Source organism: Heptranchias perlo, chromosome 15, assembly GCF_035084215.1.
Source record: "Heptranchias perlo isolate sHepPer1 chromosome 15, sHepPer1.hap1, whole genome shotgun sequence".
NCBI lineage: Eukaryota > Metazoa > Chordata > Chondrichthyes > Hexanchiformes > Hexanchidae > Heptranchias > Heptranchias perlo.
In genome coordinates this window covers 20,553,039-20,580,092 of record NC_090339.1, presented here as the reverse complement: position 1 = coordinate 20,580,092, position 27,054 = coordinate 20,553,039, and positions in this window count along the sequence as shown.

Genomic DNA, 27,054 nt, shown 5'->3' with positions numbered 1-27,054 from the left:
CTACAAATACATTGCATCACGCAGGAAGCACTTCAGTAAATGTCTTAATGTTATCAAAAAGGTAGTGTGACCAACTTCCACTATGCACTCTTTCTATCTCCAAGGTTGAATTGGCTTCAAAAACATTCATCTGGCACTGTATCTTTGTCCAATCATATCTGCTGTTCTCCTGTCTGAAATAATCTCGGGAACCCAGTGTTAGTTTTATTTCTGCTCACAGCCTCCAGAAACAACCGTTTGAGCTGTTAAAATGTAAATAATTGAAAAGCAGCATCAATTGTTTTTTCCAGGCCCATCCTGTTCCTTTGGTCCCTTGTCAAAGCAGACTCCTGAAAATTTCCTCTTTGCTTCATTAGGTTCCATCACTATAATCACGATCAAGTTATATCCTTTTCTACTCTCAACACTCCAATAAGACTTCTGGTCCTGATGCTATTCCTGTTCAAGAAGTGCACCTCCAAACTCACCCTTCTGCCACATTTTCAGTCTCTTACTCCCTGTCTACCTTTTCTTCCCTTTGAATATTTGTAATTATTTACCTGTCCCTAAGAAAAGTGGTCTATCTGACCCTTCCAATTATCACTTTATTGATCTGCTTTTTCACTTTCTAAAACAAAAAGTATAGAAATTTGGTGTTAATTCTCAGGCTGCAGTTATAATCCACCCATTGCAAATTCAAAGTGATCAGACAGCCTCCTAATGGAGGGCTCATTCATTTAGTCTCAAGTCATACTGCCACTTTTGCATTGATGCACACAAAAACTGCTTCACATCAATATAAATATGGCAGTGTAACTGTACCCTTAAATTGTTCATTGCCTTGAAATTCAGAGTCTAATAATCATCAGAATGGATATAAATACATCCATTCCTTTAGTGAACATCCTTATATTATCTACCTTTAGAAATCTATTACTTCACACTTGATTCACTAGCCAACTAAAGAATTTGATATAATAGTAACTTGTTTAAGAGTTTGTTTTTAATCTAAATTATGTTCATGCATATCTCATTTCCTCTAAAAAGCTGATTTTTCTCCAACCCAGGGGTTTCTGCATGGCTGTGTTCCATCTTCATATCAATAATCTCCTTGACTCATCAGCCAACTATTACCATTTCTCTGATGATCCTGCTGTGCATTCAGCAATTTTCTTGAGATCTCAGAAGGCACAACCTCCATTCCTTTTCCAGTTCAATGGTCAAATTGTTATGGCCAGCAATTTCCTTAGCTGCTCCCACTCCACCACATTAACTTTGCCAGAGGTGAAAATTCCTGTCCTATACCTTTTCATTTGTTCCACACTCCCCAAAGTGGAAATTAAATCCTGTTTTAATACTTCAGGACTCTCGCCAATTCAATCAATAACTATTACTTCTACATGGGCCTTGAACACAAAAGCAGGGAAGTGATGTTAAATTTGCATAAGATGTTGACTAAGCTGCAGATAATGAAGCAGTCCGTGCCCGCATACAGCAAGACCTGGACAACATCCAGGCTTGGGCTGATATGTGACAAGTAACATTTGTGCCAAGCAATGACAACCTCCAACAAGAGATTCTAACCACCTCCCCTTGATAATCAACGGCATTACCATCACCAAATCCCCCACCATCAACATCCTGGGGGTCACCATTGACCAGAAACTTAACTGGAAAAGCCACTGTGGCTACAACAGCAGTTCAGAGGCTGGGTATTCTGTGGCAAGTGACTCACCTCCTGACTCCCCAAAGCCTTTCCACCATTTATGAGGCACAAGTCAGGAGTGTGATGGAATACTCTCCACTTGCTTGGATGAGTGCAACTCCAGCAACACTCAAGCAGCTCGACACCATCCAGGACAAAGCAGCCTGCTTGATTGGCACCCCATCCGCCACCCTAAACATTCACTCCCTTCACCACCGGCGCACTGTGGCTGCAGTGTGTACCATCTTCAACAGCACCTCCCAAACCCGTGACCTCCACCACCTAGAAGGACAGTGGCAGCAGATACCTGGGAACAACACCACCTGCACGTTCCCCTCCAAGTCACACACCATCTTGACTTGGAAATATATCGTCATTCCTTCATCGTCGCTGGGTCAAAATCCTGGAAATCCCTACCTAACAGCATTGTGGGAGTACCTTCATCACACGGACTGCAGTGGTTCAAGGTGGCGGCTCAACACCACCTTCTCAAGGGCAATTAGGGATAGGCATTAAATACTATCCTTGCCAGCGCCGCCTACATCCCATGAACGAATAAAAAAGTTGGACTATTGCATGCTGTTCTGGGCATCCAATACAGGATCATTAGAGTCATGAAAATATATGGTGAAAATTCAATAAAATGGCACTGGGAATGAGGAGTTATATTTATGAAGACTAACGACTGCATTTTTATTCCTCACTGGAACAGGGAATGTTAAGGGGACATCTAATAGGGGTTTTTAAAAAGGGTAAATAGTGAAAGATTGTTTCCATTGGTTGTTGAATTGCTAAGAATGAGGAATAAATTCAGGATCTTCATTAGAAGAAAGAAAACTAGGTGACATTTTTGTACACTTAGAACATGGAATGCATTTTTACATGTTGCTATAACAATTTAAAACAGGAACTGGATAAATATTTGAAAAGGAATGTAAAAGAGAAAGGGTAGGTAAAATGGCATTAGAAGTAGATAGCTTAAGTTAGGATATTAATATTAGCACAGGCTGAATCGTCTCATTCGGTGCTGTAACTTCTGTGATTCTTACCATTGGTGACACCATCCTTTACCTTTTGACTTTTTTGATTTTACTATTTCCTCTAATTTGAAATGGATCCCCATATATTTTCAATGCTAAAATTGCCTTGAAGGAACTCTGTTTACTTTCTCAATCATACACTTCCTTTGCCTTGAACATCCCCACCACAATAGTTTGGACACTGCTCTCAATTAGGGTGGCTTTTCCAACACTTGCATCATGCTGGACAGGATACAAGAATAAGTCTATCTTCCAAAGAGTAATCCTTTTGTCAACTTGGACCACAAATCTCTCCATTGCAAGCCTATTTGTCTATTTTTTCATGGTCATTGTTCTTCTGGACTCTCTTGACCATAACAAAATCCAAATACACAGTTCTGTACACTACCCCTTCTCCCATCATACTAACCAAATTGAAATTAATACTTATTGGACTGTCTACTATTCCAATTCATCCCATCCCCTCTGCCAATGACCCCAACACTCAACTCCATACCTTCCCAGTTTTCCCACCTATAAACTTTAAAATCTAAGCTTAGCAGCACCTAATCACCACTTCCTAATTTCCATAGTCTTCATTACAACTCTATTCAACTTCATTGATATCATCCTGTACTTTGAACCTGTGCCCGTCACCATTCCCCAAGGTGCGGAGATTTAAAACTCAGCATAAGACATTCCACTACAACCAACTCATATTACTATAACAGCCACCAGCAGGGAAGCTGAGACATGGTAGTTCAGCAAGAACACTAGAGATACATTCACCAATCCAGTGCTCCCAACAGGAAATTATGCTTCAAGGGTGCATACACACGTGTTGTACAGCACAAGCACAATGTTGTTCCAACATTTAGGGCTCGATTTTCACACCCCCGAGTGAGTGCGTTCGTGGCCGGGGTTGGGGGTGGGGGTGGGGGGGTGCTGTGAAAAATCGGGGAGTCCCGCGGCGGGTCCGGAGCCCGGCTCCAACCTGCCCACTTCCGGGTTCCCCAGTGACGCGCTGACATGCGCGCGCAGCCCCTGCATGAGGGACTCCTGTCGGCAATTAAAGCCGGCAAGGTGCCACTTGAAGTAATTAACCAGGTACTTCAGGTCGTTTACAGGCCTGATTGACCTGATATTTTAGGAGGGGTGGGATTTTCAGATCAACTGGGACTGTTTCCCGTACTCCCAGTTCAAATGGACGCAGCCTGTGGCAGCTGCAAAGGTCCATTTGACAGCTGGGGGGGGGGGGATGGAAGAGACCCTCACTTATTGCAGGAGGCCACTCTCACTTTGGGACAAGGTTTGGCCTCCACCACCCTCCTCCTAACAATAAAATTCACCAACTTGCACACTTACCCCGGTGTCCAGACACGTGTACCTACCTTGCAGACCCCCTCAAATGTACATCTTGTGGATGGGGGCCGCCAAAGCTGCATTCATGACCTCCTCGGAGGACAAACAATATCACCAGCCTCACTGGCCACACCGTCCACCTGACACGTGAAGCTCCACAACAAAGTGCTGTGACACATCCACTTGCACAGCAGGAGGGAGGGCAACGGCAGAGAGAGATGCGTCGCAGAAGGCACTACCCTCGCCACAGGGTCTACAGACAGAGGCTCAGCTTCTTTGACCTCTGAGCAGCAGGGCACATGGAGGCTCAGAGTCACTTGACATGTAGTCGTGGACATCTGCAGCCTCCTTCATGCTGAGCTGATCCCGGCTGGCCCGAGCACCATCTTCTTACCTGTCGCTGTCAAAGTCACCACTGCCCTCAACAACTTCTCCTCTGCATCCTCCCAGGGTGCTGCCAGTGACATCGCTGACGTCTCAGTCGTCTGCACAAAAGAGCCCTGCAAATACACCTACACCCACTCTGCAGTGACACAATGGGTGGCATCAGTTGTGGGTGTTTATTGCACAAACCAGACAAGATTCACAAAGACGTGGCAGTAGTGGTGACAATATAATATGTTGTGTGAGTTGATCAGAAATCAAATTTTGGTAAACACCATGAAAAACCCTCAAACACCCTTGTGCATCCCCTTTATGCTCACGACACATTTGCCTTACGCTTCCTACTGCACATATGTGATGCACGCCCTGTGGCTGCAGCACAGGTAGTGGCAGGTTGAGTGAGGCTGACTGTGAAAGAGATGCATGAGCGGGTGAGTATGAGATAGAGCCATGGGATTGTATGAGGATTGGGTTGAGTGGTAGTGGCGGGCTGAGTAAGTGCAGGTAAGATGAGGATGAGGTTTGAGTGGGTGTGAGGGGTGATGTGATAGAGTAGTGTTGGCAGTGCAGGAGATGTGGGGTGGGGCAGTGATGTGGCAGACAGAGTGTAGGGGAATGAGTAAGTGTACTCACTTTGGCTGACCTACTTAGGTCATTGAAGCACCTCCTGCACTGTATGCAGGTGTGCAATATGTTGGTGGTGCAGGTGACCTCCTCTGCCACCTCGAGCCAGGCCACATCCACCCACCTGCTGGGGTGGGGGTGTAAGATCTCTGTCCTCCCCCTCCTCCTCACCCCATCCAATAAGACCTGGTGTGAGGAATCATTAAACCTGGGAGCAGCCTTCCCCCTGGGCTGCTCCCTGCTGTAATTTTTCCTATTTTCTGCAGCATCAGTCAGTGGAGGACTGCCCCTTTGAATAGGGCTCCTCCAGCTGACAGCCTATGCTGCACATGCGCAGTCCGCCCACTGCGCAGCTTTCCAGCACAAAACCCGGAAGCAAAGGTAAGTGGCTTCAATTAGCCTGCGATTGTGTGCTGAGCACCCCGATTTCACTGGGCACATTACCCACACGCCCAGTCGACCCCCCACCCTCCTAATATCGGGCCCTTAGTTTTACTCATGCTGATATGGTAAATATAACAGCAACTTTATATGTCTAAACAACTTGTGTGTACCTGTTCAAGGCAATCCAGAATACCTTTCCCTTGTCTAGCATATCAGGCCTAGATTTAACTTCTACCTATATTCTGCTCAGTTATGATTTTAATGGATGGAAAATCACAGGGAGCACACCCACAATTTATTAATACTTGATGGCAATCACCCACCACTAGTACACTCAGAAAAGGTGCCACATAATGTCAACATTTTCATTGCTCTGTCTACCTCTAGTTAGAAGATTTTATCACTACTGCCCTTTCAGAGACAATTGACCATTAATATCACAAACTTTGGCTATATCCTGTGCAAAACTGCTGGAAAGATGTCCCAAATTATTTTAATGTAAAGTACATGCATTGAGCATGAGCTGCTATGCTGTGAAAATTACCACAAGTTAATTTGAGCACATCCCACTGTTGATTACAAGTGAGGAAATCAAGGTGTGCAGAATTTTGTGTCTCCATCTCTTTTAATCAAAGAATTTTTAAAATAATATGGCCAAGAGTATAAGCAGCAAATGTTAACAGTATCTTCTGATCATTAAGTTAAACCATTCCTGCTTGGGTTATACAAGTGACCATGAGTGTGCAGCACAATCTTCAAGTTTCAGCTTTGGCCTTTAAAAAGAAACTAACTGCTGAGAATGCCTATTCAAGTATTTTCTAGTCAGAACACTCAAATCATAACTTATATACCATTGTAACAGGCTATTACCAACCCAGGACCCAATTGGACACACAGACTATGGTATCCAAGCCAGCTCAGTTTATTCACTCCCAATGGATCTTTACTTACAGCATCAAACTAGATAGTCACAGGTATTATCTTAGTGCCTTCTGCATCATGCTTCTCCATGTGGATTAGTCAACCACATTCCATCCTTGCATTGTACACAGCACTGGTCAGGACCAGGTCATGCTTACCACTTATCCCTCACAGTTTCTCTTTCTAACTGAATCATTTCCCAGCCTTTTATACTCACAGGTTGGGCCTTGTTAAAAGCAATTAAGGTCCACAACCGCTTAAAGTGGTATACCTATATCAGAAACAACACTCTCACTCTGTTACAATCATGTGTAAAACAATTTGAGGAGATGTGACATATAGTGTAGTTGAGCATAGGATAGATATGATACTAGATTTGTTACTAAGCATGGCGTCAACCTTCCCTATCTCTATAACCTTCTGCAGTCCTACAACGCCCCTTTCAACTGTCTATTCTTCCTACTCTGGCCTCTTGTGCATTCCCCTCCTTCCTCCCATTGATGGCTGAGCCTTCAGTAACCTAGGCCCCATGCTCTGGAATTCCTGCTCTAAATCCCACCACCTCTCCACTTCCCTGATAAAAACTCACCTCTTGGACTCGGCTTTTGGACACTAATATCTCCTATTTTAGCTCAGTACCCATTCTTGTTTTGAGTCTGTCTCTATGAAGTGCCTTGGGATGTTTTTCTATGTTAAAGATGCTATATAAATGCAAGTTGCAATTCAGGAAATTTGCATTATTTGTGATTTGACCTTCTAATGCAATGTTTTTTAATCGCAGGTTTATTTTCACATGGTTCCTGTACTGAGCACTGATAAAGGTTGAATATTTCTTGATGTGAAAACAATGTAAAGCAAAATACTTTGGAAACCTGTTTTATATTGCATAATTCGCTTCCATAGATGATTTTCATGCAACCCTTTTTATTCCATAACTAGGCAAAGCAGAAAATGCTCCTGTTTAAATGTTAAATGTTGTCTCTTGTTCATTCATTCCTTTGCTGGAAGAAAAATAAATGATGTGCTGAAGACAACAAATGTTCCCCTGGCAACCACATTGCCACCAAAGCACAGGAGACAAATATTAATCAATTAAAGTAGTGTGGTCCCTACAGTCACCAATGATAACAAAGCCAACAATATTTTTGGCTGCTTTGAGAAGGTTTCAGATATTCTACGGTGCCACTGTCCCCATTATTTCACCCAACAAAATAATTGCAAATAAATCAGAATATAACAGGGTAACATCCCTTCAATTCTGGCCCAGAATTGAAACCTGATCATTTTTATTTATTCGAGCATTTTAATAAAGACGGTTCAATTCTCTCAGATCACACTTCAGCATTGATTGCATTTATAGTGCTGTTCACAGCTTAATTAATTTTGTGCTTTTGCTACTCCAGGTGCCAATGCATTTTGTGTATGCAGTGGTGTGCTAGTGCATTGTTCACTCAGACAGATAAGTCACATTAGTATGCTGTACACCAGTGTGATTATTCTCTTAATCAATAGTGGCACTAAATGCCCAATGTCCATTCTATTACTTACAGCAAATGGAAGTGGAACAAGTGGTAGTAACATGATTACAGCCTATTTTCATTGCATGGATTGCAAGCTTCAACTTGAAGAATAGTGCTCATGGTACTATCATGACTGCACCAAAGAAAGGCCAACACCCTTCAGACCCTACACATAATGGATAACTTTATATTGATTGGTTCACAGTGCACTTTCTTTAGAGACTTAGATTAACTAAACAGGTGCCGTTTGGCCTGTGTGCAGATTTAATTGGATTTAGAGCAAGGGGAAGCCACAAATTAGACTCCTCGAATGTCCGTGAAGGTGATTGCACTCCTTGCCTTTGCTACCAGTACTTTTCAGACCTCAGCTGGGGCAACTGCGGGCATCAAGTTAATCAGCCATATCCAAAGTTTTTTTTTAAAATCACCGATATGTTGTTCATGAGGATGTCCTTGATATGTTAACTTCTAAATATCACCACAGCAGTAACTGAAAAAAAGAGACTTTATTTGGCAATTTCACCTGTTGGCTTTGCTTTTTCTATTCAATATGCAAGCTGAGCTGTGTGGCTGCTTGCCCTAGGAAGTGCGCTCAAAGCAACAGACTTGTAATTCCAACTGCATTCGATTTAATGGCTCACTTTCACCAAGGAGATGGTGTTTTACAAAAAAGAAGCTTCAAACTGCTGCGGCTGAAAATAATATGAAGAATTCTTAGACTATGGATAATTTTGCTCAGTTAGAATGAATCCTTTGAAAGCAAAATTGTCCTGATTTCCATCTGAATGCACCTGTTCAAATTTGAATGCTGATCATTGAGCCGCAGAAATTCTGTTCAGTTTATCTCTCCAAATGTATAATTAATAACTGAAGTGCATTAGTAAAGAATAATATAGTTTAAACAGGTTTCGAGTTGCTGATCATTGTCTCTGTTATAATAGCATTGTAAAATGAATATGGTATCAGAATCAACAGCAACACAAATGCAATTTCATGCCGTGAAAGCCATAAATGAGGTAAAATCAGAATTTCCTTCCATCATAAACCTTGGACAGAAGGAAACAGTGATTGTATCTAATATTAACTGTCGTGCCCTGATGTTGTACTTTGCTAACAATGGCGTTGATTCAATGTCATTCACAGGCTTCTTCCTGATTAAGCTTCATGTTGCTGTGAAATACCTCTTGTTCCTGTCAGGTATTATAGAGCCACAAAGAAAACAAATTAGCTAGTCATAATGGGAACACTAAACAAAGGAAACAAAAAGGTAGCAACCCTAACTCAATGGAGAGGCTCTGAAGAGACAAACAATAAGAAAATCTACCTTTTATTTATATATTATTAGTAAATCACAATGACATCGCTCACTGTGTCCATGAATGTAAATTTGGTTTGACATCAATTTAATTATTTAAATGATCTGTTATACTTGTACGTTTTAATATACAAAGTTGAAAATGAATTTAAAATATGTAGAGATAGTTTAAAAATAGAGCATTTTGAAAGAGCATTTAGGCTCTTACCCTTTACGTAGGTCTGCAAAATATCTAAAAACATTTTTAGAACAACTTGGTTTGGAAAAAGTTGGCAATGAATGCACCTCACCCTTCATGTAGGGCTGTAAGTATTCAAAATAACAGCTTACCCAGTAATGATAGGAACTAAATGTGGCTGAAATGATGCAAAGGCTCGTCAGCAATTTTGAGAAGACCCATAATAAAAGAACAGGCTATGGGCACATTAGGGGAGAGAAGACTGTGAGTGGTGAAAAGCATAGATATTTTATGAAGCTGGAGAGCGGGGCCTTAAGCCTGAACTAAAAAATATATATTTTATGGAGCCAGCCAGCAGGGACTAAAGTATGGGGTGCAGATGTTTAGCAAAACATCTTTACTTAACAAAGTGGGGCATCAATAAAGCTGGGTGATGGGCAGTAAGACCGATGCTGAACCAGTGTTGAAGATGACTGCGTTGGACAGAAGAGCCAGATAGGGTGAAATTGTAAAAATAAATAGAAAAAATGAAGGAAAAAAAAGGTAATAAAATTTCAATAAAAACTTGCTTGCAGTGAGTTGAAAATGAAGGAAAGAACAAAATTGTGGGTGATTCACATTACAGCATCACCAGTAGCAGGAGGACTGTTTAGCAGGCATTTCAGCGTTACCTAATAAAAGTAATAGAAGAAGATGTTATTGTTACAATTTAGGCATTACCAAATATCACAAGAGTTACAAAATCATGACAATGAGAAATAGGTGCAACAAACAAGAAATCTCAAGAATTTTGCCATAGATATGTGTAAGTTTTAAGTCTGATTCGCTTTAGGCCTCAAATTTTAAATGGTCAGACTTTGTTCACAGATGCAATACAATCGTATACAAACAAAAACCACTTTTTTCCTACTTTTGGGGAAATGACCCAGGGAATTATAACCAAATTTCATACCAAAATGATAGCCTTTAATTGACCTCAGAATGTTCCCAGGGAGAATTATCCTGATTCACAGCAATTAGACATTTTGGCTTTATAAAGGCACAGCTCCACCATGCCGGCAGGTTAATATATTATACATTACTTGTTATAAAGCTCATGTCTTTATCGAAAAGTATAACTCCTACTCACCACAAGCAACAGCATGGGAGATCTACTAACTAAAAAATGTAGTAATGTTTGAGAGTGTATCTGAAACTTTGCCATGCTCTCAGGGTTTGGTTGACTGCATAATTGGTTTGAATTTTGGTCTCAGGGTTTATGACATCAGATGAACTTTTTCACTGTACTGTCTTGCACCACAAGCCCAGCCATCTTTTATTTTGTCTTGCATCCATTGTCTAAAATCTTTAGCAGCTCGACAAAATCTGTGTTTATTAAATCTTTTCCAATTAAATATTCATCTAGTTAGCAGAAAGAAACTTGCACAAAGTCAAATTCAACTTTGCAATATGTTACTTTTTATACTTAATTAATGGAATAAATCCACTTTGTGCACTTTTATTTTTAGTGTAGTGACATTTTAACAGGGGAAATGTGATAAAGTTTGACAGACATACATAGATTAATAATGATTGAAACACACACTGCTAAACCAAGTGAACACAATATAGTCTGTTAAAATATAATTGGATATTCTATATACTATTGATTATCTTGTCAGTCTCTGCACATATCTTTAGTCACTTACATTACTGTTAATTACACAGCAGGTGGTAGAGCTGCAAATGGCCTGCAATACAAAGATACATTTCAATTTCCTCAGAATGGATGGCATAATTCACTGTTAAAGAAAGACAACAACTTTAATTAATCATAAATTGGACAACATAATTTCTTCACAATTGTGCTTTTCTGGAAGAACAGAAATCTTGCAGGTACAACTGCAAAAAGTAAGAGCACAGCATTCCGCACTTAGACCAGCAAGTTTGTTGTATATTATACTTAGTCTCACGTTCATTTGTATCGAATCTTACAACACCAGGTTATAGTCCAACAGTTTTATTTGAAAATCACAAGCTTTGGAGCTTACCTCTTTCGTCAGGTGACGAAGGAGGTAAGCTCCAAAAGCTTGTGATTTTCAAATAAAACTGTTGGACTATAACCTGGTGTTGTAAGATTCGTTACATTTGTCCACCCCAGTCCATCACCGGCATCTCCACTTCATTTGTATGACATAGTTTTTCTGTTAACATTGAACATTTTCACTTCCATCCTATTTCTTATACTATCTTAATTATTGGAATACATCTACTTTGTGCACTTTAATTTTTAGTGTAGTGACATTTAAATAGAGAAAATTAGATCAATTTTGACAAAGACTTTCATACAGAGTTGAATAATGATTGAAACACACATTGTAAAACCAAGTGAATACGCCATCCCAGCAATCTAAATTGATTGACTCCTGTAGCCAAGGCCTTGCATATTAGTAAAGAAAGAAAGCAACAAAGACTTTCACGATCTCAGGATGCCCCAAAGCAATTTACAGCCAATGAAGTACTTTTGAAGTGTAGTCACTGTTGTTATATAGCAATTCACATAACAAATACCTTAGTAAGTTATCTTTTTAAAAGCTGGCAAGAGATGTGGGGGGAAATTTTTGTCTTCACCACCTGGGCTGCAACTTGGCAGAGCACATCGCCTGCCCATTGGAGAACCCACTCGATTTTCATTCCAAGTGGTGAGGAATTTCTATTGGACAAGTGCTTTGCAGCCGGCAAAAGAGAGCTGTAAGGGGAGAGATTTATGATCAGCAAGAATGGCACAGGTTTCAAAGTCACTGAAACATATAGAAATGTGATTATTTGTCAACATGACAAACATCAAATTAGGTGACATCGTTAATCAAAATGAGCGTGTCTGGTGATTTACGCCTGGCAGATCTGTTGTTGAATACATCTTCAGGACTTCTTACATGACCAGAACTGTTAGTTGTTTAGTAATAGTAAGCAGAAGGTGAGAACAAGTAGCAAAAGCTCTGGCTGGAGTGCAGTGACTGACACAGTTCTTCAGATATCCGTTAGTTGCTCCGCTGTTCATACTAATCAGAAATGATATGGAAGTACATTTCCAATAGCACTACAAAACTTACTGTTAACACCAAGCTATATGACCAGATGATGAGCACAATAGAGAATAACAACATTCAAAGGGATCTGGACCTATTACAGTGGGTTATCTAAAGTTATGTGGATGTGAATGTAAATAAATGTAATATTATGCACATTGGAACGAGAAACGTCCAATTGGAACATATTGGCCCGGAATTTCCTGACAACTTGTGCCATAATAATGGTGCATCCACGCTGTACACCATTATTTGAGGTGATATTTATATTTGGGTGAATTTGTAACATCTGAATTCAAAAAATCATATACTTCACAGCATCATGGAACAGGAACTGTTATTAGCTTTGCAAGTACTTGGATAAGTAATTCATCAACAAAAAAAATCAACAAAATCTCACCAGCTAAGATTAATCTCACTGTGGTTAATTTATTTATCCTTTCCGCCTTCCAATATTGAGCAATTAAACATTGGCTAGATGAAACTGACCTGTGTATACAATGCACTTGCTTCTGAGCGGTCACGCCACTTCCAAGCTCCTTGGATCACCACTTTCATCGCTGTGGCGTATGACGATGAGTTTCCCACACAAATTTTGGCTTTGGATTGGCGCTGGAAGATCAGGGTGAACAACGGCCTTATGGCGATCCTCGCCAGTAACAACGTTGCAGCAAATTCCCAGCCAATAAAGTGATTTTTCTTTGTCCATCAGCAATGGTGAGAATGGAAAAAAGATTTGGATGTGGTTATGGACCACTCACTGAAAGTATCCATCAATGTAAAGTGTTATCTGCAAAGCTAAACAAGTACAGGGATCTATCTCGAAGCTATAAGGCTATCAATCAAAAGATGTATTATTTGTAAGGTCACATTTGGTCATCTAGCCCAATCTCACCCCTTCCCTACCTCCGTTCATTTTATTCTTCTGGCCAACATTAATCTTTTGGTTTTCTGGCACATTTGATCAGTTAGTAGATCTGTCCCCATTCATGACCAGGTCCTTTACAGAAGACTAAATTACTAGTGTACCTCCTGAATTCTGTTCCTCAATGCAGCTTTTATCTTAGTCAGGTCCTGTCTTTTCTTTTCTATCCATGTTACTTGGCAAGTTTCTAATAAGGAATATTGCGACTATGAGAAATAAGTACAGAGTTGTTTTATTAAATTAGATAGCCATGCCTATGAAGAATGAAACTAGAGGGATGAATTTCCATAAAGCTCCTCCAGTTCGTCTGTCTTAACTTTGGAAGAAGAGCTGAGGAAACCTCAGGAAAAACAGCATAAATACACCCCCTATTTATTTATGTAACATTTACAGTTCTTTTCACACATGCAATTACATCTCAAAAATATAATAGATAGCCTCTCTTTAGGATATTATTCTTTGTTGGTGGTAGGAAAGACGGTGATTATAGCAAGGATTTTGCATATTTGTATTTGTCTGTTACTCATTACGTATGTATTTTTATAAACTGGTCAAGGGTTTCCAAAACAGTTTGATCAAAATACATCCCATTATTCTTTGGAAATCAGAGCTCTTCGGTTTTGAGCACAAGTTCTAAATTACAATATAATTGTTCTGGGCTCTTTGAAAAAATGGAAGTGGATAAATATTTGAGACAGGAAAAAAAGGGTATAGGAAAAGGGCAGAAGAATGGAACCAAGTGGGTAACAATTCTATTCTATAAATTCAGACTCGATTAAATTAGTGATCTTTGAAATTCTGGAGTCTGCCTTGAGTAGGATCACAATGAAATCGAAATTGTCTCAGATCGACCCGCCCTGACAGGCAACGTCAACAGGGCACCAATCCAGTTTCAGATTGCAATCTGTGGACTCAATTTTAACTCGGGGTGGGATCGGTGCATGCTGTGGGCCAAGGGCCAGTGAGAATCTTGCAGGCTGAGGCCCAGAGAGATTTTACATCCCGGGCCTTGTTTACATTTGCAAGATCAGACTCCCGCCCAAACCCGGCAGGAGTTACTGCCTAGCTGGTGGGTGGGAGTGGGGATTCATGCAGCAGGAGGCTGATACCGGGCATTTGCTGGTCCCTGGCACAGAGTAAATCCATAAGAGGGCTCCGGGAGGGGAATCCCCGTCAAGGGAGGGGAGATGCCCAAGATTTCTAAGTTTTCAAAGAAACTAAAAAAAATTGTTAAAACTTACCTTGCAGGACTTCTTCTGGCCCTGTCTGCTGTTGCTGGCATGTTTAGCCTGGCAAGGGAGTCACCACTGCTCCCCCGCTTAGGCCTCAGATTAAAATGGCAGATCGGGCCCAAGCTGCATATTTAAAGAGCACTCCACCGGCTTGTGGTCAATTTAAAATTGTTGTCGGTCAGATTGGGGCAGGAAAGGCAAGTCTCCCACTCCATTTTAACTGCTCCCCCCACCCCCCACCGATTTGATTCTGCCAGGTAGGATGAGTTAAAATCAAGGCCTATTGTTTTATTTTACCATTAATCTGGTCTTACGATCATGTCACATTTTTTTGATGATTTACCTTCTACTGTTAAATTACCAATTAGAAGAATGAACAAAATTCTTTGGGGGAGAAATTGGACTTTTGCCCAAACTGGGTGGCAAGTAGGTGAAGCGATTCCCTCGTGTGCCAGCCTGAAGCCCGAGCCAAATTCGGCATCAGGCTTTATTTGAATGAAGCTGGTGAACTGCAAGCACCAATTGAGTGTCCCGATGCAGCTCGGTCAGGGCCTGACGAATTCCGGCCCGCTCCTGCGCCAAGCTGACTTGCAGGTAAGTCCTGTTTGGGGGTGGGGTGGTGGTGGGGGAATGGGAAGGCAAGGCAAAGCAGAGAGAGGCGAGCCTGAGTCGGCAGGGGCCTGCAGTATTTTGTAGAGTAAGAAGGAGCAATCTTGCTCCTCCCAGCTCCACAGAATTGTAACTTTTACGAAGATTTGTGGCCATTTCCTGAGTGATCCCTTTGAGGACCACTGGTGAGGCCGAGCTTGCATGGTGTCAGCTCAGTTCAATTGTGTCCGAATTTTGGGAGTCCTAAAACTGGCATTAGGACCCTGATTTGCATATGCAAGGTGTCGAACGGCTGTTTCAGGCAGGTTCCTGGTATCCAGTTCAAATATCGCGACTGTTTCACTCACAGGGCAGATCAGGTGCGGGAGGTTGTGACCCAAAATTTGCAGGCCCTGCAGCCACCTTACACCCAACAAATGGGCAAAACAAAGTTAAATTCTTCCCCCACCTCCTTTTGTAAATATTGAGTTGAAGTACATAGGTGTTTTCATATTTCAGTTGCAAGATATGTAAAATTTGGAGACTGGGCACTGGGTGACTTGTTACAGCACTTTTACCCATAAGAGCTCAAATCCAGCTCAGACCATTAAACACAACTTCTCCCTTTGTTTGATGGTTTAGTTTCCTGGATAAAATGGATTGAAAATAGATTGTAACAGAACGAGAAGCAAATGTGACAGCAATCAGATAACTGAAACATTGTCCCAGATATTGCCCATTTCCATATAGAAAGTGCAAACATGATTAGCAGTCTGCCCACATCTGTCTCTCCATTCCTGCAATTAATCCACCCACATCTGTCCTCTGTCACTTATAGCAATGGCAGGATTATCCATCCTCTCTGCTAAAACTTAAAGAAAATGCATTCAATTCCAAGGCTTTGTCTGCAAATATCTTCAATCCAACTGCAAACTGTCATGTTACTGAAAATAGCTTAGCATTTCCTCAATACCGGTGAATTACCTACAATCCAAAATCATAATGGGCCAAATCTTGCTGGAACGGAGCATCCTACAATGTGTGCTGTTTAACTTTTTCCTGCACCCTTCAGCTCGAATATAATTTGCACCGTAACTTGCTGGAAGTGTGAGCTGTGAACGGCGTGGTGAGGGCAACGGGGCGTCTGGGACCTTAGTGAATGACGAGACCGACTGTGTAGCTCCTTAACCAACGAAATTTAACGATTGAGAAAGAAACAGAGGAACAACAGAGAAGGAGGGTGAATTAGAGTCAAATCAGGTACAGAAAGAAAAATAGAGAAGGAAAGATAGGTTGGATTAAGAGGGAGAAAAAAGAGACAAGGTAAAAATTAAAATATATAAAATTTTAAAATGTTTAGATCTCCAAGAAGAATTTATTATATGCAGGAATGAGACTCAACAGTTTAAATTGTTCCCTTTCTGGGCTGGAAAGATTGATTGGCAGTGCATTAACAATTATGTTAAAAGGGTATTTAATTATGAGCCCTAACTTTCTGCAGCGAGTTTAATGAAGAATTAACGTGCAAGAATTGATGGAGCGTAGAAATCTCGGAGGGTTGTAGAGCTGGATGAGGTTACATAGAGAGGGAGGGGTGAGGAGATAGAGGGATTTGAAAACAACATTGAGAGTTTTAAAATCGAGACTTTCCTGGACCAGGAGCCATTGTAGGTCAGCAAGCACAGGGGTGATGGGTAAACGGGACTTTTTTTTATTCATTTATGGGATTTGGGCGTCGCTGGCAAAACCAGCATTTATTGCCCATCCCTAACTGCCCTTGAAAAGGTGGAGGTGAGCTGCCTTCTTGAACCGCTGCTGTCCGAATGGTGAAGGTTCGCCAACAGTGCTGTTAGGAAGGAAGCTCCAGGATTTTGGGCCCAGCGAAGGAACGGCGATATATTTCCAAGTTGGGATGGTGTGTGACTTGGAGGGGAACATGCAGATGCTGTTGTTCCCATGTACCTGCTGCCCTTGTCCTTCTAGGTGTTAGAGGTCGCGGGTTCGGGAGGTGCTGTCGAAGAAGCCTTGGCAAGTTGCTGCAGTGCATCCTGTGGATGGTACACACTGCAGCCACGGTGCGCCGGTGGTGAAGGGAGTGAATGTTTAGGGTGGTGGATGGGGTGCCAATCAAGCGGGCTGCTTTGTCCTGGATGGTGTCGAGCTTCTTGAGTGTTGTTGCAGCTGCACTCATCCAGGCAAGTGGAGAGTATTCCATCACACTCCTAACTTGTGCCTTGTAGATGGTGGAAAGGCTTTGGGGAGTCAGGAGGTGAGTCACTCACCGCAGAATACCCAGCCTCTGACCTGCTCTTGTAGCCACAGTATTTATGTGGCTGGTCCAGTTAAGTTTCTGGTCAATGGTGACCCCCAGGATGTTGATGGTGGGGGATTTGGTGATGGTAATGCCATTGAATGTCAAGGGGAGGTGGTTTGACTCTCTCTTGTTGGAGATGGTCATTTCCTGGCACTTGTTTGGAATTTTTAATATCACCATGTATGGATCTCCAGGAACAGGTGGTGTTCTTTGGCAGTTCCTTGTGATAAATATAATCTTTGTTTGGCTAAAAGCAATTACCGAGCTGTCAATGCATGTGGTAATTGGTAATGTAGTTCTGACAATTGCCTGGCATTCTTTTTGAAACTGAATCCAAGTGAATTCCTCTTTGAGGTTGCAAATAGATTTTTTGTAAAAAACAGGGAGGTTTCATTCTACTTTCCTTTTACTAATAATTATATATTGTGTCAGCCTAATATTGTGGTAATTTTCTCTCTAATTATAATGCATTTGTATTTGGTTAATATCCTATTTGCTCAGCTTTGTTCTCATCTATATCTTGTATATAATGGTTTAAAATAGATTCATAAAATTAAATATATTTGAAAAGGTCAAATATGTTTTTTTTTATTCGTTCATGGGATGTGGGCGTCGCTGGCAAGGCCGGCATTTATTGCCCATCCCTAATTGCCCTTGAGAAGGTGGTGGTGAGCCGCCTTCTTGAACCGCTGCAGTCCGTGTGGTGAAGGTTCTCCCACAATGCTGTTAGGACGGGAGTTCCAGGATTTTGACCCAGTGACGATGAAGGAACGGCGATATATTTCCAAGTCGGGATGGTGTGTGACTTGGAGGGGAACGTGCAGGTGGTGTTGTTCCCATGTGGCTGCTGCTCTTGTCCTTCAAGGTGGTAGAGGTCGCTAGTTTGGGAGGTGCTGTCGAAGAAGCCTTGGCGAGTTGCTGCAGTGCATCCTGAGGATGGTACACACTGCAGCCACAGTGCGCCGGTGGTGATGGGAGTGAATGTTCAGGGTGGTGGATGGGGTTCCAATCAAGTGGGCTGCTTTTTCTTCGATGGTGTCAAGCTTCTTGAGTGTTGTTGGAGCAGCACTCATCCAGTCAAGTGGAGAGTTTTCCATCACACTCCTGACTTGTGCCTTGTAGATGGTGGAAAGGCTTTGGTGAGTCAGGAGGTGAGTTACTCGCCACAGAATACCCAGCCTCTGACCTGGTCTTGTTTATGTGGCTGGTCCAGTTAAGTTTCTGGTCAATGGTGACCCCCACGATGTTGATGGGGAGGTGGTTGGACACTCTCTTGTTGGAGATGGTCATTGCCTGGCACTTGTCTGCCGCTTGCCACTTATGAGCCCAAGCCTGGATGTTGTCCAGGTCTTGCTGCATACGGGTTCGGACTGCTTCATTATTCGAGGGCTTGGGAATGGAACTGAACATTGTGCAATCATCAGCGAACATCCCCATTTCTAACCTGATGATGGAGGGAAGGTCATTGATGAAGCAGCTGAAGATGGTTGGGCCTAGGACACTGCCCTGAGGAACTCCTGCAGCAATGTCCTGGGGCTGAGATGATTGGCCTCCAACAACCACTACCATCTTCCTTTGTGCTAGGTATGACTCTAGCCACTGGAGAGTTTTCCCCCTGATTCCCATTCACTTCAATTTTACTCGGGCTCCTTGGTGCCACACTCGGTCAAATGCTGCCTTGATGTCAAGGGCAGTCACTTTCACCTCACCTCTGGAATTCAGCTCTTTTGTCCATGTTTGGACCAAGGCTGTGATGAGGTCTGGAGCTGAGTTGTCCTGGCGGAACCCAAACTGAGCATCGGTGAGCAGGTTATTGGTGAGTAAGTGTTGCTTGATAGCACTGTCAACGACACCTTCCATCACTTTGCTGATGATTGAGAGTAGACTGATGGGGCGGTAATTGGCCAGATTGGAATTGTCCTGCTTTTTGTGGACAGGACATACCTGGACAATTTTCCACATTGTTGGGTAGATGCCAGTGTTGTAGCTGTACTGGAACAGCTTGGCTAGAGGCGCAGCTAGTTGTGGAGCACAAGTCTTCAGCACTAGAGCCGGGATGTTGTCGGGGCCCATAGCCTTTGCTGTATCCAGTGCACTCAGCCGTTTCTTGATATCACATGGAGTGAATCGAATTGGCTGAAGACTGGCTTCTGTGATGGTGGGGATATCAGGAGCAGGCCGAGATGGATCGTCCACTCGGCACTTCTGGCTGAAGGTGGTTGCAAACGCTTCAGCCTTGTCTTATGCACTCACATGCTTGACTCCGCCATCATTGAGGATGGGGATGATTGCAGAGCCTCCTCCTCCCGTTAGTTGTTTAATTGTCCACCTCCATTCACGACTGGATGTGGCAGGACTGCAGAGCTTTGATCTGATCTGTTGGTTGTGGAATCACTTAGCTCTGTCCATCGCATGTTGCTTCCGCTGTTTAGCATGCATGTAGTCCTGAGTTGTAGCTTCACCAGGTTGGCACCTCATTTTTTGGTACGCCCGTTGCTGCTCCTGGCATGCTCTTCTACACTCCTCATTGAGCCAGGGTTAATCCCCTGACTTATTGGTAATGGTAGAGTGAGGAATATGCCGGGCCATGAGGTTACAGATTGTGCTGGAGTACAATTCTGCTGCTGCTGATGGCCCACAGCGCCTCATGGATGCCGAGTTTTGATCTGGGAGATCTATTCTGAATCTATCCCATTTAGCACAGTGGTAGTGCCACACAACACGTTGGATGGTGTCCTCAGTGCGAAGACGGGACTTCGTCTCCACAAGGACTGTGCGGTGGTCACTCCTACCAATACTCTCATGGACAGATGCATTTGCGACAGGTCGATTGGTGAGGACGAGGTCAAGTAAGTTTTTCCCTCGTGTTGTTTCGCTCACCACTTGCCGCAGGCCCAGTCTGGCAGCTATGTCCTTCAGGACTCGGCCAGCTCGGTCAGTAGTGGTGCTACCGAGCCACTCTTGGTGATGGACATTGAATTCCCCCACCCAGAGTACATTTTGTGCCCCTGCTACTCTCAGTGCTTCCTCCAAGTGGTGTTCAACATGGAGGAGGACTGATTCATCAGCTGAGGGAGGGCGGTAGGTGGTAATCAGCAGGAGGTTTCCTTGCCCATGTTTGACCTGATGCCATGAGATTTCATGGGGTCCGGAGTTAATGTTGAGGACTCCCAGGGCCACTCCCTCCTGACTGTATATCACTGTACCGCCACCTCTGTTCAGTCTGTCCTGCCGTTGGGACAGGACATACCCAGGGATGGTGATGGAAGGGTCTGGGACGTTGACTGAAAGGTATGATTCTGTGAGTATGGCTATGTCAGGCTGTTGCTTGACTCATTTGTGGGACATCTCTCCCAATTTTGGCACAAGTCCCCTGATGTTAGTGAGGAGGACTTTGCAGGGTCGACGGGGCTTGGTTTGCCTTTGTCGTGTCCGGTGCCTAGTGGTCCGATGCCGGGTGGTCCGTCCGGTTTTATTCTTGTTGTGACTTTTTTTAGCGAGATTTTACAACTGAGTGGTTCACTGGACCACTTCAGAGGGCAATTAAGAATCAACCACATTGCTGTAGGTCTGGAGTCACATATAGGCCAGACCGGGTAAGGACGGCAGGTTTCCTTCCCTGAAGGACATTAGTGAACCAGATGGGTTTTTACCACAATCCGGTTGTTTCATGGCCACCATTACTGATACTAGTATTTTAATTCCAGATTTTTATTTAATTAATTGAATTTAAATTCCCCAGCTGCCGTGGCGGGATTTGAACTCACGATTCCGGATTGTTCGTCCAGGCCTTTGGATTACTCGTCCAGTGACATAACCATAATGCTACCGTACCCGTACATCAAAGCTATGAAAAGTAGAAGTAAAAGTCATACATTAAAATTATTAATGTTAGAGAACTTCCACAATATTATGAGTAATTGCTGCTTTATTGATTATTCCCAGGTTCAAATTATAACTGAAGCTCTAAAGTATATATTATGGTAGAATCCTATTTGAAAATTTATCATCCATCTATTGTCTTGAATCACATTTATTTATTAAATTAATTTTTCCCCATAATATGCATAAAAATACTTTGAACATAAAATTAGGCAGTATTCTAATTTTGATCAGAAAAACTGATACAAAGGGCCCGATATTACCATGGCGACGCGTTCGCGGTGGGTGATCGATTGGGCGCGTGGGTAACGCGCCCGGTGAAATCAGTCTGCTCCGTGCGCAATCGCAGGCAGATTGGATCCACTTACCTGGTCTTCCGGGTTCCCCGCTGCTCAGCTGCTCGGCGTGCGGACTTCGCATGCGCAGTAAGGTCTGTCAGCTGGAGGAGCTCTATTTAAAGGGGCAGTCCTCCACTGACTGATGCTGCAACAAATAGGAAAAATTACAGCATGGAGCAGCCCAGGGGGAAGGCTGCTCCCAGGTTAATGATGCCTCACCCCAGCTCTTATTGAATGGGGTGAGGAGGAGGAGGAGGAGGAGGAGGACAGAGATCTTCTCCCCGGCGGGCGGGTGGAAGCGGCCTGCCTCTGCCACCAAGAAGGCCTGGCTCGAGGCGGCAGAGGAGGTCACCTGCACCACCAACATATCGCCCACCTGCATACAGTGCAGGAGGCGCTGCAATTACCTAAGTAGGTCAGACAAAGTGAGTACACTTACTCATTCCCCTACATTCCGTCTGCCACATCACCGCCCCCACCCCACATCTCCTTCTGCACAGCCAACACTACTCTGTCACATCACTCCTCACACCCACTCAAACCTCATCCCCCATCTTACCTGCACTTACTCACCTCGCCAGTACTCATCCCGCCACTACCACTCAACCCAATCCTCATACAATCTCACGGCTCTATCTCATACTCATCCTCTCATGCATCTCTTTCACGGTCAGCCTCACTCAACCTGCCACTACCTGTGCTGCAGCCACAGGGCATGCATCACATATGTGCAGTCGGAAGCGTAAGGCAAACGTGTCGTGAGCATGAAGGGGATGCACAAGGGTGTTTGAAGGTTTGTCATGGTTTTTACTTATATTTAATTTCTGATCACCTCATATTACATATTATATTGGCACCACTACTGCCACGTCTTTGCGAATCTTGTCTGGTTTGTGCAATAATGCCCTTTTGTGCAGACGACTGAGAGACGTCGGTGATATCCCCGATGGCACCCTGGAAGGATGCGGAGGAGAAGTTGTTGAGGGCAGTGGTGACTTTGACAGCGACAGGTAAGAAGATGGTGCTCGGGCCGGCCAGGAGCAGCTTGGCATGAAGGAGGCTGCAGATGTCCACGAGTGACTCTGAGCCTCCGTGTGCACTGCTGCTCAGAGAGGTCCAGGAAGCTGAGCCTCGGTCTGTGGACCCTGTGGCGAGGGTAGTGCCCTCTGTGACGCATCTCTCTCTGCGGTTGCCCTCCCTCCTGCTGTGCAGGTGGATGTGTCACAGCACTGTGTTGTGGAGCTCCATGTGTCAGAGGTGGACGGCGTGGCCGGCGAGGCTGGTGATGCTGTTCGCCATCCGAGGAGGTCATGACTGCAGCTACGGCGGCCCCCATCCGGAAGATGTACATCTGAGGGGGTGTGCAAGGTAGGTACATGTCTCTGGACCCGGGGTAAGTGTGCAAGTTGGTGAATTTTGTTGTTAGGAGCAGGGTGGTGGAGGCCGAACTTTGTCCAAGTGACAGAGTGGCCTCCTGCAATGTGTGAGGGTCTCCCCCCCGGCACCTGTCAAATGGACCTTTGCAGCTGCCACAAGCTGATGGCTGCAACACGTCCATTTGAACTGGGAGTGTTTCCCCCAGTACGGGAAACAATCCCAGTCAGTTGCAAAATCCCATCCCTGCTAAAATAACAGGTCAATCAGGAATCCCCGATTTTCGCAGCCCCCCCCGCCACGAACGCACCCGAGCCCAATGTCAGTCAATTAAATATACAAAGTAAAAATTAACAATCCTAAACAAAATGACACTGGAAGAGTGGGATGGAATTTCTTGCGGGGGCGGAAGTTACATCTGAAATTACGCCTACTCGTGGGCCCATTTTGCAGAGATTTAATTACACCCGAACTTCTTGCTAATCTCATTAACATACGCCAGGACGTAAAAATGGGCGGAAACAAGGGGAAATCAGCATGCACAATGGGGGCCCGAGGAAAGTGCTGAAGGAACACCATCTATTCCTTCTTTAAGTATGAAAATTAAAGTTTTGAGCCATGCACATTAATCACAGCATGTTTAAGAACGTACAATTGTGGAAGCTTTTCAATTGTTAATATGACTTATACTGATGCCATAAAAATGATTTGAGAAAAAAAACAGAAAATAAAGTGTAGGTCTCAGTGAAGATCATTTTTTAAAAATCACTCAAAAAAATCACAATGGGCCGGAACTTGCTCCGACTGGCGTGGCAAGGCTGTCCGCACATCCTGCGGACAAAGAAAATACTTACCCCGTGGTCTCCGATGTCCACTTGCTCCCTTTTCAGTTTTTTTCCCTCAGTTCAGAGGCTGTGATTTCAACACAGCTCCCTTCGTCTCAATAGAGACTGTGGGAATGGAATCCACGTCCACAGAATCTGTCAAGAAGAGAAGTCACACTCATAAGTAGGCAAGCACAAATCATTCATTTAAAGTAAACTTCTGTATGTTAGTTTAAATAAAAATTTAACGTATCTTATAAGAAGCCAAGCAAATGATTTAATTTAATGAAACTTACAGAAGTTAAAGTAAAGAAAAAAATAATTTTTAATTTTTAATTTTTTTTTAAATGATCAAAAAATATTAAGAGTAAATTGACATTCCACATTTTTAAAATTTAATTTTTCGTTGTTTCGCAGTCATTAAAAGTCACTGCGCTTTTAAGTTTACGAATGTTTAATGATTTCTATAATTATAGCGTAGGTGGCCCTTTAATTTGGACCTGTCAAACCGACAGCGAACCAATTGGATCAAGTTCACGATTTCTTGGTTTTAATGTGCATGTGTGCAATCGCGAACTTACTCCATCGATTCGCTGGCAGTCGGAGAAGATGCCATTGTGGAATAGCGTCCGCGAGTGAGTAATTTCTGGGCCATTAAAACACTAGAAGAATTACTTTGTTCCCTGCTGCACTTAAAATTCTGTGCTTAATTTTACATCTGTTTTGAACCAGCATGATTGCAGGAAATTCACGTGCATGGCACTTTAGTCTGGGGGGCGGGGACAATATTAATGAGCAATAATGATGTATTTGGAGGCAGGCTGCACCTCTAGCCAAGCTGTTCCAGTGCAGCTACAACACTGGCATCTACCCGACAATGTGGAAAATTGTCCAGGTATGTCCTGTCCACAAAAAGCAGGACAAATCCAATCCGGACAATTACCGGCCCATCAGTCTACTCTCGATCATCAGCAAAGTGATGGAAGGTGTCGTCGACAGTGCTATCAAGAGGCACTTACTCACTAATAACCTGCTCACCGATGCTCAGTTTGGGTTCCGCCAGGACCACTCGGCTCCAGACCTCATTACAGCCTTGGTCCAAACATGGACAAAAGAGCTGAATTCCAGAGATGAGGTGAGAGTGACTGCCCTTGACATCAAGGCAGCATTTGACTGAGTGCGGCACCAAGGAGCCCTAGTAAAATTGAAGTCAATGGGAATCAGGGGGAAAACTCTCCAGTGGCTGGAGTCATACCTAGCACAAAGGAAGATGGTAGTGGTTGTTGGAGGCCAATTGGGCATTTGGAAAGGCAGGGACTGATTAGGAACAGTCAGCATGGTTTTGCGAGAGGAAAATCATGTCTCACGAATTTGATTGAGTTTTTTGAAGGGGTAACCAAAAAGATAGATGAGGGCTATGCAGTAGACGTGGTCGACATGGACTTTAGCAAAGACTTTGACAAGGTACCGCATGGTAGGTTGTTACATAAGGTTAGATCTCACGGGATCCGAGGTGAGGTAGCCAATTGGATACAAAATTGGATTGACGGCAGAAGACAGAGGGTGGTTGTAGAGGGTTGTTTTTCAAACTGGAGGCCCGTGACCAGCGGTGTGTCTCAGGGATCGGTGCTGGGTCCGCTGTTATTTGTTATTTATATTAATGATTTGGATGAGAATTTAGGAGGCATGGTTAGTAAGTTTTCAGATGACACCAAGATTGGTGGCATTGTGGACAGTGAAGAAGGTTATCTAGGATTGCAACGGGATCTTGATAAATTGGGCCAGTGGGCCGATGAATGGCAGATGGAGTTTAATTTAGATAAATGTGAGGTGATGTATTTTGGTAGATCGAATCGGGCCAGGACCTACTCCGTTAATGGTAGGGCGTTGGGGAGAGTTATAGAACAAAGAGATCTAGGAGTAGAGGTTCATAGCCCCTTGAAAGTGGAGTCACAGGTGGATAGGGTGGTGAAGAAGGCATTCAGCATGCTTGGTTTCATTGGTCAGAACATTGAATACAGGAGTTGGGATGTCTTGTTGAAGTTGTACAAGACATTAGTAAGGCCACACTTGGAATACTGTGTACAGTTCTGGTCACCCTATTATAGAAAGGATATTATTAAACTAGAAAGAGTGCAGAAAAGATTTACTAGGATGCTACCGGGACTTGATGGTTTGACTTATAGGGAGAGGTTGGATAGACTGAGACTTTTTTCCCTGGAGAGTAGGAGGTTAAGGGGTGATCTTATAGAAGTCTATAAAATAATGAGGGGCATAGATAAGGTCGATAGTCAAAATCTTTTCCCAAAGGTAGGGGAGTCTATAACGAGGGGGCATAGATTTAAGGTGAGAGGGGACAGATACAAAAGGGTCCAGAGGGGCAATTTTTTCACTCAAAGGGTGGTGAGTGTCTGGAACGAGCTGCCAGAGGCAGTAGTAGAGGCGGGTACAATTTTGTCTTTTAAAAAGCATTTGGACAGTTACATGGGTAAGATGGGTATAGGGGGATATGGGCCAAGTGCAGGCAACTGGGACTAGCTTAGTGGTATAAACTGGGCGACATGGACATGTTGGGCCGAAGGGCCTGTTTCCATGTTGTAAACTTCTATGATTCTATGATTCTATAATCATCTCAACCCCAGGACATTGCTGCAGGAGTTCCTCAAGGCAGTGTCTTAGGCCCAACCATCTTCATCTGCTTCATCAATGACCTTCCCTCCATCATAAGGTCAGAAATGGGGATGTTCGTTAATGATTGCACAGTGTTCAGTTCCATTCGCAACTCCTCAGATAATGAAGCAGTCCGAGCCCGCATGCAGCAAGACCTGGACAACATCCAGGCTTGGGCTCATAAGTGGCAAGTAACATTCGTGCCAGACAAGTTCCAGGCAATGACCATCTCCAACCAGAGAGAGTCTTACCACCTCCCCCTAACATTCAACGGCATTGCCATCGCCGAATCCCCCACCATCAACATCCTGGGGGTCACCATTGACCAGAAACTTAACTGGACCAGCCATATAAATACAGCGGCTACAAGAGCAGGCCAGAGGCTGGGTATTCTGCGGCGATTGACTCAACTCCTGACTCCCCAAAGCCTTTCCACCATCTATGAGGC